Raw genomic sequence first — 6,000 nt, 5'->3', positions numbered from 1 at the left:
TTACCAATCAGAGAGTTTCGGAAGGAGGGACTTTATATAGACCGGAGGAAATCCAGTCGTTTAGTGAGAAGAGGGACAGGGGTGAACAATAGACTTGAAATATGTAAAACATAAAGCGTTTTTTTTTCATTATTAGAAACATGAAAATCCATGGTTAAACAGCCAAAAACATAATCAAAGCTACAAAAACAGCAAAGACTGTATAGGTGACAGAGAAGGGAGCGAGTGATTCATCCCAGACAATGCTCAACTGGTGTGTCATATTCCTGGTGGTAGTGATGGCTCTTGTTGAAGATTTTTTTGTTTGGCACTTTAAATGCATTTGTCTGACTGATTTCCTAAAAATTGCCAGCTTGGTAATTGCTGAAGTATTGTAACTGGCAAATTTACCATCCACGAAAACAGTCAATAGGTGTCACAGGGAATACGTTTAAATTTAAATGAGTGATTTTATGTCACTGAATCTTGCTTTTTTCCTATAATTTGTTGAATTTTAACATGGTAAATATAAAAACTTGATTGAATTGAGTTTAAAAAAAAACTCAATTTAATGATGACCGTGTAGTGAGATGTAAGATGGCAAACATAACAAAGACAACGGTTTTACTATGTTAAATAGTAAGATACAGAAATGCAAACTGATTAACTTTTGTGAGTTTTACTGTTGAAAACTTCAGAAAATGGTCACATAATTTAAGAGATGGGTTCGAGTTAACATGTCTAAAAACACACTGATACAGACAAAATTATAGCATACGAGGCATAACATACTGTGTGTATATAGTCCTTTTATTAGCATGGAAGAATTCAATAGACTGTAGAAATATCATCACAGGTTATGAAATGACTTTACATTTTTCTGTCAAATTTGTAAATAATTTATAGTTTTAAATAGATTATTAAGCTATTTTTATTGAGCTTTAAGTAAGCTTCTCACTTACTTAAACCCAAAGAGTGAATGTTTTCTCTCCTCTCTTCTCGAATTATCAATCCTAAACACTAACTTTTTAAGACTTGTATAATGTTGATTTTGGACTTTGTAGCTGCTGTTTAAAAACATTTGTTAGCAAAGTCTAGTCACACGTCATGGTCAGTTTAAATACATTACCTTATATTACAATACATACCATATTAATTTTCATGTTTAGGCAGGCTTTTATGTCATTTTGATTTCTGTTTGTTGTTTAAGACTGTACTGGCCTTTACTGTTAAATGTTTTATTGACTTTGCAAGGTGGTGTGAAAGGTCTTAAAAAATCATTTACATATAAGACTTATAATGCTAGAGAATGGTTTGTACATCAGTGCGCTGTTGTGTTATGTTATGTTGCGAGCTGGTGTATTCCAGAAAGCTGGTTGTGTGACATACCCAGGTAAGTTTAAGGGTTAGTTAGCTGGTAACCCCAACTTCCGGTTCCAAAAACGGAGATAAATTTCAGAGTATGTAAGTAACCATAGCAATTTACTCTCTGAAGATAACCTGCTCCGAGGAAGGTTATGTGCCAGGGTTAGTTCATTTTAGGGAAATGTTTCTAAGCTTTAGGGGATGTCTGCGCATGTGTGTGCTTTTGATGAGCGTCAAGTGACCGTGAAAGCAAAGATTACGTATAATATATAATAATTTTACAGCAATATGCAGTTAGATTTTCAATCTCGCCCATCAATTTTTTTTTATTAACTTTATTATTTAACCTTTCAAAATAAAATAATCTTTAAATTAAATAATGTAAGCTGTTATTGTTAAGCTTTATTTATTTATATTAAATATTGTATATACTTTGAATTATTTTTATAAAAAAATCACTGGATGAATATACACATCTTACAATTTCCAACAGTTAATGGATGTTAAAAGTAAAGTATTTGAACTTGTGAGGAATGCATATTAGTACTATTGTCCACCTACTAGGCAATATTTGATGCATTGGGTCAAAGATAGTTGTGGCCTAATGGTTAGAGAGCCAGATTTAAAACTCAAAGGTTACAAGTTCAATTCCCAGGCTGGCAGGTATCCAAGGCTTTACTGGGTGACCCCCAATGGCATATTGTTCACATATTTAAAATCCATTTACATTAAAAAATACATTAAAATCACAGATTTAAGATTATTCCTTAAAAATGTATTTGTGATCCTCAGCCTCCTCCTACAATTTAGTAATAGACATATTACAACTTAATATGACTGGCCTAACGATTTAAACCTCTACCTATGTCACAGCAGACCTTCATCCTCTGCTGCAAATTATTTATCATACATTGTGATTATGTAGTAGTTTCTGTAATTATAATAGTCTACATTAATGTGACTACATCAGCATGCAAAGTCTGTTTTCAGAAAACCAAATAAAGGTCGATTTTTTTTAAGGAACATACAGAGAAGGAACAAAAAAGGGGTTTAATAGTCTTCAAGTTGTTTCTGTGAGCGAGCGGTATCTTTCGGGAGGTTGATTAAACTAACTCTTCTCAGGTGTTTTGGAACAGACATACCCGAGTAAGCAAGGTTTGGGTTAATCAACCAAGAGTTCAGGGTTTAGATGACTGTAAATTAACTCTGCTTTCTGGAATACACCCCGGGATATGGGGGGCCGCTCCTGCTGAAGAAGACCATGGCTACGTTTTACTCCCAGTCAGTTTTGTGTAATCGTCTTGCTTACTACTATGTTATATGTAAGTAAGACTGATTGTTATGTCTATTTTAAGAATAAAATACAAAAAATGCAACAGTGTAATTTAATGTTTCGTTTTTATTATTTTTCTTTATAAACAGTACAAATTTACCTATGCATTATGCGGAGAATATTTTATATTTTGGTTTAAAATGAGAAAAATATCAATTTGTGAGATTATGATCTCATGAGGTCACGCATTTTTTTTTTTTATAATTTCATGAGTACACAGATTTATATGCAAATTACATACAAATTGTAATGGTTTCCTATAAGATGTACAATATTTATTGACTATAGGATTTAACTTATTCATAGGTAGCAGCCTTTTCATTTTTTTCCTGAGGGGGGCGCCAGTAAACTATAAACATGTTGTCAAAGAAAAAGACTACAGTATTTAAATAATATTACTTGGATTGTTCAGTTAATTCTGATATAGACATCATTGGATTTATTCACTGCTCTGTAATCTACTGTGTTGAGAATGTTAAAAGACAGTGGCCTTAAAAACACTTGTAGACTTTTCCTAAAGTTAAACATTTGGCTATTAAACATTACATATAAAAATATATTTTTATAATTTTTTTACATAGCTGAAACCACACTGCAAAAGTGAGACACTAACAAAAATTTAAGCTTTATTAGGTTTTACTGTAAATAATAAAACAATAAACATTTTTGTTATAAAATTAAGAAACCCTTAAAGACACCTGAGAGTGTTGCTGTCAATAGTCTTGAAAAACGTAAAAAATTATGCTTATTATGTGAGTGAACATTCCAGGACTTAAGGTGTTGCCTTTGCAAACAAAAGCTAAACGTTTTTAAAGAAGGAGTAAAACATCACTCACAAAATGCGACATACGCAAGGAAACACAACCTCTCTCTCACACTCCCCCCCCCCTTCTTAAGAAGTAAAGTTCCTGGAGGTGATCCAAAACACTCAATAGACCCTTTCAGTGGTAGAACATTTCAATCCCTCTGCAATGAGTGTGTTTGATTGCCAACTGGAACTGACACAGGATGAGATGAACATGATATACAAACACTCATACAGAGAGAGATAATGTTTCATAGTATCAGACTATAGCTGTTTTTTGTTATTTACTACATACTTGTCTTTGTTTGCAGTTTGAATGACCGGACCATACCATCTGAGTCAGGTTTTTTTTCCACTATCTTGCAATTGGCCATGATGAGCATGGAAATGTAGGGTCAACCACTATAACAATATCTCCAACTTTAGGATTTGTTCTTGCATGCCACTTCTGTCTTTCTTGTATAAATGTTACATACCCTTGTGTCCATCTTCACCGTCATCTGGTGTATGAGTCATATCGGAAAACTCACCAGGAGGTTAAACAGGTTGAGAATTATTCAAGAGAATGTGATTAAGGGTAAGAGCCTGCAAGTCGCAGGGATCAGATGATGCAGTGTTGATTGGCCGGTTGTTAAGAATTGCCTCAACTTCACAGAACAATGTCTGGTGACCTTCATGATCTACCACTTGTTGGTGTAAAAGAGTATTCAGAATCCATCTTACAGACCTGATAAGTCTTTCCCACACGCCACCATGGTGAGACGCTCCTGGTGGGTTGAAACTCCAGGCATTTCCTCTTTTGGGATTTTACCACTGTTCAAATTGGTTAAAGCCTTTTTGAGTTCTCTATAGTCACCAACTTGATTAGTTCTGTTGTCTGTTAGGATGTGTTTTACCTGTCCTCTCCTACATTAAAACCTTCATAAAGCATGGAAACAGGAGTCAGTGTCAAGGGAGCTAGCCATTACAAGACGAACTGCCTTGCACGACAAACATGTAAAAAGGACACCATATCTTTTGACAAAATTCCTTCCTCTTTTTGTTTCTATTGGACCGAAATGGTCCATTCCAACGTTTGTGAACGTTGGCAAATCATGTTGGGTTCTTTCTTGCGGCAAAGTAGCCATCTTTTGTTCCTCCGTTTTGCCTTTCAAACATCTGCATGTCACACATTTAGAAATAACTTTTCTTGCTGCTGTGTTGCCACTTATAATCCATTATTTCCTACGGAACTAGGCAAGAATTTTATTTCTTCCACAATGTTCATACCTTTCATGAATGTGGCGAAGCAACAGATTGGAGATGTGAGATTCTTTCTGAGATTCTTTCTTTCATTTCCAAATTCATTGGGTTTCTGACAGTGTGGCACACTGAAAGCTGTTAGCTTGGGAAGGTCATGAATCCAATTTAGTCATCATTTAGACTGTGAAGAGGGCATTGGCTTGTCCCATCCATAGCCTTTTTTACACAGCTGCTGTAACAATTGTTTAACTGGAAGCGTGAGGGGTGCCAAATGGCCAAGAGGATCAAACACAGAACTCACCATAGAGAGAATTCCACTGCGGGTATGTGGCTTTTCAGTGACTGTGCTGTAAAATGTAAAAGTGTAATCTTCTACGTTATTTTGAATTCCTAATGCATGTTCAGTTGGCAATTTGTCAGTGTCTAAATCCAAAGACCTAATGTCTTTCCCTTTTTGGTCCTCCTCAATTGAAGATAGGACAGTTCTACTGTTGCTCACCTATTTTGTGAGTTGAAATCCTCCCATGTTGCACAGATCCACCAGGTCCGATCTCAGTTGCATTGCTTTCTGTACTGTGGGCACAGATACTAGACAATCGTCAATAAAAATTATGAATCACTGTTTCAGTTTCCTGTTGTCTCATGTGACTATTGTCTTCCCCTTTTCTTCGCTTAGCAAAGCTTGCACAACTGGGAGAGGAGACTGCACCAAAAAGGTGCACAACCATGCGATGATCTTTTGGATTTTGCTCAATGTCCCCTTTTGGCCACCATAAGAAGCGCAAAAGTCAACACCTGACTTGATAGTACTTAGATTTTATATCTGCCATCAGTGCAATGGGTTCCTGTCGAAATCTAAGCAGGACTTCAACCAGTGAGTTGGCAAGGTCAGGCCCTTGCAAAAGTTCTGTGTTCAGGGACACACCTTGATATGCTGCACCACAGCCAAACATCACTCTAAGGATTTTCTTTTTGGGGTGGGAAACTGCATGATGAGGAATATACCAGGTTCTTTCTTCCACTTGATCTACCTCTTCTTGTGGGACCACCTCAGCATATCCCTTTTTCCTCATGTCACTGAGAAAAGATGTGTACTCACTCAGGTGTCATGAGTCTGCCTCATCATGTCATGTCAATTCTTGGTCTTGTGGCAGATTCATGGCAAAGCCTTAGGTTTTATGTGGAGCGAGAGATTTTGACCTTTCGGCCTTCTATACTCTCTCTCCGGTCCTAGTCTCTGTTCCCGCCATCTCATTTCCTCGTTAACTTTTCCTGA

This window comes from Triplophysa dalaica, chromosome 2, assembly GCF_015846415.1.
Source record: "Triplophysa dalaica isolate WHDGS20190420 chromosome 2, ASM1584641v1, whole genome shotgun sequence".
NCBI classification, from domain to species: domain Eukaryota; kingdom Metazoa; phylum Chordata; class Actinopteri; order Cypriniformes; family Nemacheilidae; genus Triplophysa; species Triplophysa dalaica.
Note: the sequence above shows the minus strand (reverse complement) of the source record.